General features: G+C 32.8%; 1 long non-coding RNA gene across 1 annotated transcript; it reads right to left on the reverse strand.

The window, feature by feature from the left end:
- Positions 1-1574: 1574 nt before the first annotated feature.
- On the reverse strand, positions 1575-8622 carry LOC149800311 (uncharacterized). Its single transcript, XR_016420955.1, has 4 exons — positions 8563-8622; positions 5639-5845; positions 3909-3988; positions 1575-1755 (listed from the first exon to the last, which is right to left on the reverse strand). It is a non-coding gene; the product is annotated as an uncharacterized LOC149800311 (long non-coding RNA).
- Positions 8623-9413: the final 791 nt, after the last annotated feature.

The following is a 9413-nucleotide window of genomic DNA, read 5'->3' on the forward strand; positions in this document are numbered from 1 at the left end:
TACGTATTTAGTGGGTATAATTCGTACCTCACGTTTATCTGAAAACATTAAACGGCGTTCATTGAAGATCTCTTCTAAAATACTCTTCTTGCATATTAAGTTGAATTCAGTAATAAATGTGTTATGAAAAAATTTGTGTTCTATCTGAAAGCCATATCAGAAACAATGTAATGTCGGGGGAGGACACTCGTTTCAATCCGCTGAAAGGTTACCGATAAGTTAAATCCCAGGTGCGTTCATATTGAACGTGGCCAGCAAAATTACATGTTGGATTCTATAAATATGACTGCAACATATTTGGCTTAAAACACGCTTTAGTTTCTAACAGCCTTCGGTTGAACTACTGTGCGTTTCTTTTTTCTTTCGTGTTATTTTGCCTCATTTCATGTATTGTATTCTTGTCTAAATAAAGACCTAGTTTTCCGTTGTCTGTTTCGTGTTTGTGTATGTTTTTGTATGTGTTCCAACGTTCGTGAAAGAGACACGTTTATATTTAGACGAACAATTAAATAAAACAATGCAAGATATCGGAAAAAATCATTAATTTGGATTTAGTTACACAGAGTGTCATTGCTACAAAATGATGTTTTTGGACATATTTTCATATATTGTAATATTAAAAAATACTTCATATAACATTTGCACATAGTCTGTATATAGTGTGCAGTTGTATAGATGTCCGTTTACATCAATATAGGACAAGAGATGTTACTATCGATATGACATTTTACGATGCACGATTGAAAAGACCAGTCTTAACTGGAATAAAGAAATTGCAAAAGAAAAGTGAAATATCGAAGAGGTGTCATAGGTGGAATATGCATGACATGTTTATACCATTTACTGCATGAAATTATTCGATAATTTACAGGAGTTATTCAACTGTGTTACAAAATAGATGTAATTGTTATTTTCTTATTCAAATTTGTTGCAGCATTTAGCAGGTGATTAGCAAATAAATTGAAGATGAAAGAGTAGGAGTGTATTTAATTTACAGAGTGGTCTAGACCCTTATAGAAATTATAACTATGTTGAAGCTTACGGAACATTAAAAGTTTAATTGCTCTCAAAGATCCAAGAAACCAACTGGTTCCATGATGATGGATTCAAAGTCTATCAGGACAAGACTAATATGATTAGGGTATTTCTTTCCATATCATTAATGGTCTTAATGTCTATAGTGAGTATTATGAGCCTAGAACCCCATAACACTAATGGGCGTAATGTCTATACCGATTATTATGACCCTATAACTCCAAAATCATCAATGGGCTTAATGTCTATAATGCGTATGATGGGCCTAGAACTCCATAACATTAATGGCTTAGTGTATATATTGAGTGTGATGAGCTTCGAACAAAAAAGAATATCAGTATTGCATAAAGACATACATGCGCAAAATATGTATACACACAACCACACTCGCAGAGAGAGAGAGAGACAGAAAGAGAGAGAGAGAGATCACAACTAGTTGTGGAAAAGGAATTAAATCTAGACTTCTGATTCCTTAAATCGTATCGACAATTCTGATAAGTTTTCCAAATATTAATAAATAAACGAATTTGCTTGCTTGCTTTATTTATAGGCTGATATGGTAATGTTTACAACTTAAAGGCTCATCACAGTTCCAACGCATATCAAAACTTGAGAGAACAAGCTCGATTGTATTGAAAATGTTCATGAAAAAGTTGTGAAGAACATGCCGTGTCACTATCCAGTCGCTTCCGTTTCCAAAATAGCAGTCTAATTTGAAACCTGAAAAAGGAAGCAAGATGTATAAATATTTATATAAGCCTATATTTTATATAGTATTTTTGAAAGACAGATACACATATACAGACATATGTTTTTCTTTTCTTTGTTGATTTCATATACTTTAGAAAACTGTTTAGCAGCATAAATACACGAACATTTACTATAGGCACTAAGATGTAATAGTATAAATACAAACTAACTGTAAGCATACATATTATCAAGAAGGATGAGAAACAAGTCTTAGGTCTCGCCCGACAAAAATGTATTGCCAACCCAGTCCCCTGAACTTGAATAAATACATACATGATGGATTAATAGCCACCGATCAAATAATGAAGTAAAATTTAGACGAAGTACATTCCATGTCCCCTCCACTATTTTCTTTTGTCAGAACCAAACGTTAGAGACAGAGGAACATAATAATATATGCAGATGCAACGACTGATCAGGCGAAGAAAATTACGCCCCGAGCAAGCTGATGAAACCACTGACACAATCACAAATCGACTTACAGAATACGAAGGGAATAAGAATGAACTGAAATAAAAGCTCCGATATTACTAGAAGAGAAACTATTATCAACTGACTGTAGTAAATAGTTTTGAAACTTAAATTTTCATAACCCAATTGTAACGATGAATACATGCGAATCATTTGAGAATGGTATGTGTATGTTTCGCTGAAGAGTTTACGAGGCGTGTCCAGTGGACGATAAGCAAGCACGTTAAATTAAATTATATAACCAGGTTATTACCGCTACACAGAACCTAACAATGCATTACACGAACTTTTGAGCAAACATATTGCACATCAGCATATACGCTGTTCATTTATTTGAAATCAAACTTCGAAACCAATTTCCACTACAACACTGTATATAGAGACAATCGAATGAGAAATTATTCCCACAATGTATCTAGTAGAAAAGATTATACGCTCTTTGGATGTAATTAACCAAAAATGTACAAGTATCATATTGCTATCAGAAATGTGTAACCTACTTAATTGAAGCATGTATTGGTTATTACTAAAAGTATAATATTAAGCGAAAATAAAATTGAAGGAAATAAACCCTTATGTAAGCTGGTAACGCCGTACTAAGCTTATATATTAAATTAGCATACAAGCAACATCCAAAGAGTCATGTTGAAAAGAGCTTTGCTGGTAACTATATTGTTTGAAGATATGTATTGTGCTTTTAAGTCATATCATTGCGGATGAAGTGAAAGCAGTCAGTTTTCATCGGAGACTAAATGTGTTTATTAAACAATTAGTCTTACCACCATCATGATTAACAAGGATATCAATTAGCATTAACATTTTGATACTTGTATGACATATAGTTCATTTTTATTCATTCGTCGATTTAGATAAATATTTCAATGCTTTCTTTTTGATATATTATTATTTTATTTTTCATTATACATTGTCAATTACTGATCTTTGGTACTGTAGCAATGCTTGAATTGCATGAAACTCAAATGAATTGTGTGTCTGTGTACGCAGGTCAGTCATGTCCTGATAAAATATTAATTATCATCGGTCAACATATATTGCAGCGGTTGTTATGTCATTCTTTTGTGTGTCTTCATGCATGTTATGTACGGCATCTTTTCAAATTTTAATCAATCATAGAAGTAATGTAATACATGAAATTGGTTCAAAATTCCATGCCCAGTTTGTTCTTCTAAGTTGTGTTGGAAGTAAGATTTATTTGGAATTAATAGTTTGATCCTATCTCACTTGATTGATCACGCATTACTGAAATATAAGCCTTTAAAAATATTGAAATGTAGACCACACACAAAACCGAGCAACAACATAAAAAGCAAAGCAAACAACAACAACCAAAATGAATGCTACGAAAAACTACCAAGGGGATGTCTGGGTTCTGCATGGAAACCAAATTCCGATTCACCTTCTCTCCACGACCCAATCACTTGAAAATCTATATTATATCTAGGTAAAATAAAATATATCCTGGTTCGAAAGAAAATCACAATCCCCTTCAGATCATCTTCCCTCCAGGAAATGTATTGGTCGGACCCTAAACAGTTACAGTATCGATGTATCTGTAGTCATGCAGTGCAATCCGTATAAAATGCAAATCTTTTAAAACAAAATAAAGGCACGATATTGCATCTTTTACTTACACAAGTTTACTTTCCGGCTGGGGTGTTAATGCCGTTGAATAAGTTGGTAATGATAGGCAGAATTATGACGAGGATTATCACTGTAACGAATCAACAATTGAAATGATTTACATGGAATATTGAATAACATAGGATTACCACTGTAACGAAAAGTCAATTTAAATGATCATAATGGAATGTTTAATTACATATGATTATCATGTAACAATAAGTCATTTGAAATTTAGTAGCATGGAATATTCGACTAAAGTGTCAAATTTGTATTTATCGAAACACGAAATTAATTCTAAATTTAACTTCTAATAATTTTGTCCAGGATTTCCTAAACAAATATCACAATTAGACGCTTATATCTAGTCTGGCCGAAGTTAGAACTTATATATATTCTGTTAATACGATAAGCCCAAGCTTAGTGATCAGCGCACAATCCGTATTCATACAATTGAAGCTCTATATATTAACAAAATAGTTTACTGATAATAAAACAGACCGCCAGCTTTAAGTTCATTTATTATTCTGGCCTCCTGGTTTAATCATCGGAAAAATACTATATGCGTATGTATTCGTTTTTTAATTAGAGTTTTCGATTATAAATATCCATCTAAATGAACACCTATGTTAATATTATTTTCCTTCGAAATTTTATTTCGTTATTTCTCAATTTATGTTGTATACACTCTTTCACATTTCTATAAAATATAAACACTTTCAGTTCGCAGTTAGAGATATTTGTATCAATATATGATTTGAGGGTACTAAGCATTCCAACAGTTTCATATTTCTCCAAAAATGTTAAGGTCTTTGTTCTCTTCTTTTCCATTACTTGAAATGAGTCAAGCAGAAGATAAATAGTGTAATAAAGGTTATGTTATAGGAGCACAACGATTACATCATCGCAGTTACAAATAGAACAGCGTTAATCAAGCTCCACCTAATCAAGCAAAGCCAATATTTTTTTTTAGTTTCTAAAATTAAACCAGAAAATGACTGTGTCGAAAACATTTCAGAGATGATTTAAAAGCAATGCAAATTAATGTATACGAGATCACACGTACATGTGTTTGCACACCTCACTGTTCAGCTCTTCAAACCGCAGATGTCACTAATGTTACAGTTACATCAATTTTACAAATTGAAGTTTAGGGCTTAATTGAAAGCTAAATGTAAATCAATTGGGCAATTATTTGGTGACGTTTGATCGCTAAAGGAATACTTGTTTGTTTTATTGGCAGTTGATTAACTACTTTTGCGTGTACACATGTGTAATTAGAGTAAAATAATCTAGGTTCAACTACAAATTATAATTCATTTGCTATAGTCGTGTTGCCAAAATGCACTGGGTAGTGACCAGTAATGGCACATTCAGCTTAACATAAATTTTCATTAAAGCAACATTTACATGTGACAAATATCCTTTTGAAACACATAACACATGTAAAAGACTGACGGGACATAAATTGTATTTTGATGTAAAAAAAATAATGAAATTATTGCACTATCGGTTTTACATAATTATCTTTACTGATCACCTTAAATCTTCCTATATATTTGTGTCTCCTACGGACTATTCGTCTCTTTGCCTATCTCTCTCTCTCTCTCTGTCTCTGTCTCTCTCTCTCTCTCTCTCTCTCTCTCTCTCTCTCTATATATATATATATATATATATATATATATATATATATATATATATATATATATATATAATTTTTGCCCTGCAATCAAATACTTACGGGGAAATATGAACTGGAGGATACCACCAATTCCGCCCGCGCTATATCCTCCGCCAAATCCGCCTCCACCGATCCCGCCAATACCTTTCCCACCATATCCGCCAGCAATTGCTGGATATGCTCCTGCATAGCCGTATCCGGTTCCATAGGTAAGGCCAACAAGGCTTATAATAACTAGGGCAATTAGAACCATTAGCTTGGCCATGGCTTCAACGAAAAAAGATACCATAGTCAATACGCTAATGAAGAATTAGTTTTTAAATATCAATCATTGAATAATTCATTATTTAATAACAATTTCAGTAATCTTTGAAATGCGTGTAAATTTATTGATATAATCATAATTGTAATTCAGAAGCAAAGAACACAATGCAATTTTATTTAAATAGAATGTTACCTGTCTAGGTAAATTACTGCACTGTGCGTTTTCTGATATGACTAAGTGAATAATATAACGAATTTATGTCAATATATCTCACAAAATAAGCATACAAGCTTTTACCAATAGTATACATTGTTCAAGTACTTTATCCTGATCTGCATGAAGGACATTTTAAAATATAAATCAATCAATTAATCTGTATTTCCTCATCAAGGAAAGTTCACTTAGAAACACAGATAACAGTGAAGACAAAGAGAAGTACAACAATTTACACTGATGATTTCCAAAATCGTTCCAGAAAGTTAATAATACATATAAAACTAATACAGGTGAGGAAGGAACAAAAGGAATATCATCAGTCATAAAATACTCGCGCACATGAAAAATGACACATTACAGTTGTATATAAATCCACAAATTAGGAAAAAAGGGCGGAAAAAGAAAATGTTATAACGGTACGGACACATTACTGATAATGCCTTTTAACGGCTTTACTTTCAAAATAGGGTCTTATATGTACAAAGGCTTGCTAGAAGCTGAGCTGGAATGGTCTGCTGTTGATTAATATTTGGTATTCGTGCTAAAAGGTACATTTGTTATACAAGGGCAAGCAATTTGCACGAACAGATCTGAAAATGGTAAATTTGCTTTGTCCAGTTTATGTTCAAGAGCAGTTCATAAGCGTTTTAGTAACTGTGACTCGTCGTTACTTTAATTTCTATGTTTAGTTCAAGTCCAAACTTGTCAAGCATGGATCAGTCGTTGGCATTTTTTCTTGTTTACATACATTATGTGACCACGTGCTGAAGGATGTCGGTATACTGAAGACCACAGTTTAAGCAATGAGTAGCATCTTGACTTTAATACCCACATGGATGCTGTAGACCTATACTTTCCATTCATTATTATCAGTTATGATTCAGTACAGAGCGGAAGAGCGAATTGGTGATTGTAACTGTTGAAATCAAAAGAATAATGATGTATATTGATTATGCCTACTGAACTAACAAATTATAGAATTACCTTAACACTCCATAGTCAGTGCCGTCATTAATTATCATTAATCCCAGACAATATTCGTCCAGAAAGTGGGCTACTTTTCATGGAATAGTGACGAAATTTAAAGCGATGAACTCACCTCAGAATTGAATAATGTTGTGTTGTATATCGATCGGCAGTAAACGTAATGTTAGGTTCAAAGAGTCGAAGTAGTTATAACAAAATATTCAGAAGACTTCAATAACCATTCGTACAAAACTTGTTTTTGGATTAGTATATTTCTGCACCTGACGATAATAGAGTCATATTCTTTTCAAGTTAGAGTTTATTCGTACGGACTTACATGAACAATGTCATCGTGTCAATGCATTCAAACGAAGTCAAGCTACACTGTAGTTACGTTTCTCTTTAAAGACCTGTTTATTTCCAGCAGTACTATGACTGTGGTAAATCTGACTGAAATCAAGCTAATATATTTCTTGTCTTTCAAACCTGTCGATGATATCAAGGAGGGGGACTGTAGGTAGTACTATTCATTGGTTTTCTCGGTATCTTTTTGTAACTTTTCTTTGTAACTTCTTGTGTTACTTACATCTCATAGGGTAAGAATATATTAATGCATATTTTAATTATTAGACTTAAATAGGCAATATTGTTAGTCACAGTATAACATTAAAATAATGTCTTCAAAAGTTTCATGCATGCCAACCAAGGAACCTGTATTGGAGATGTAACCTTAAATCATTTTTTATTTATGCTTATTAAAGTTACCATATAATAATATTCAGTCCTTTGCACATAACAAATTACACTATTTACGGTAACTGCCTCTGTGTCAATATGAATGTGATATGATGTGAAAGTATTAAAAAACGTTTGAGGGAGATCAGTAATTAGATATAGGCTGCAACCTTTAATTATATAAGCAAGCAAGCGCGCACACACACACACACACACACACACACACACACACACGCACACACACACACACAAACATACACAACTCGAATACAATTCTAAACCAATGTTGCTGTGACACCAGTTACGTATTCCAATATCTAATAATTACTTCTGAGGTTAAAACTCGGAGTCGCACTTCATAAAAGTATACCTGACTAGTTAATTCATGACTATTGGGTAGATAAATCTTCAAATTATTACATTATATTTTATTTCCCCTCTTTAAAGAATAGTTACGTTACTGCCTAATAATGTCACTAAGGTTCAAAACCTTAAACATCGAGAAATATTGTTACAGGATTGAATACATTAAGTGATGCGTCATACAGGGCGCTGACACCGATCCTCATTTGATGACATACAAACGTTAATATACACTTGAATGTATGAGTTGTTTTTATAGACTGTACTGCACATGTAACCTTAGCTCTTTTTTTATTTATGTTTATTAGTTATATAGTTATTGTTTTGGTTATTGTAAATGTTTCTGAATTTAGGAATTAGAAAGCGAATCAAATCCACTTGCATATATTTTATATATATGTCCATCTCTTTTTTTCAGAAGTATACCGTAAATGCTTACCTGAATATGTGTGCAGATCAGTATCTCCTGCCTATTGCCTTCCACCAAATCGTTGTGAAGTTATTACGACAAGTTGGTAGATAGCTTCGTCTTTTATATAATCGATTAAGTATACAGTGGCACACCTCTGAAAGCAGACGAACACGATTCAATCAGCGACTGGCCGGAAATTCGACATAAAACACATTTCCGTGTACTTCTAACTTTTAAAAAGGAAATGAAATATGCAAAAGCAATCTATCTAATGTCATTAAATGTGGTTATCGCAAACTATCGCACCTTTGGGTGGCTAGACACTTAGGCATTCCAATAAGTGTAATAGTATGAACTCATTAGGGAAGCGTAAGTACTTTCCTTGAAACATTATATTTATATGCAATGCGAGTGTCACTATTCTAAGGTTTCAGCTTTCCCGCAAACATATCTACCAGAAGCCTTTGTAAACTGATGTTTGAGACGGGAAACACATAATGAGTTTACAAGTAACACAGACAGTAAACAAAACCAATAAAAATATTTCTTAATATCTTCTGAAAACAAAATAACTATGCATATAGCTGCGTTTATTTAAGAAAATATGCAGGTATTTATAAAAGTATAGCTTTTTACGAGCAAGAAACTCATATAGTTTGATTAAGCTCAATCATACTCCATAAAAGGAACAATTATCACGGAACGTATTAAACCACTGAATGGACTTTACCTTACTCTTTTTCCTTGCAGTTTGTTCAGCTCTATAAGATTATCCAAGACTGAGGGTTGCACGTTTCAGCCAGTATTGTCAACATCTGAAATGTAAAGATTTTTAAAATAAAATTGTTCAAATTTCACTATTCTCATCCCAAAAATTG

Source organism: Sinohyriopsis cumingii, chromosome 5, assembly GCF_028554795.1.
Source record: "Sinohyriopsis cumingii isolate HCF-2022 chromosome 5, ASM2855479v2, whole genome shotgun sequence".
Taxonomy (NCBI): domain Eukaryota; kingdom Metazoa; phylum Mollusca; class Bivalvia; order Unionida; family Unionidae; genus Sinohyriopsis; species Sinohyriopsis cumingii.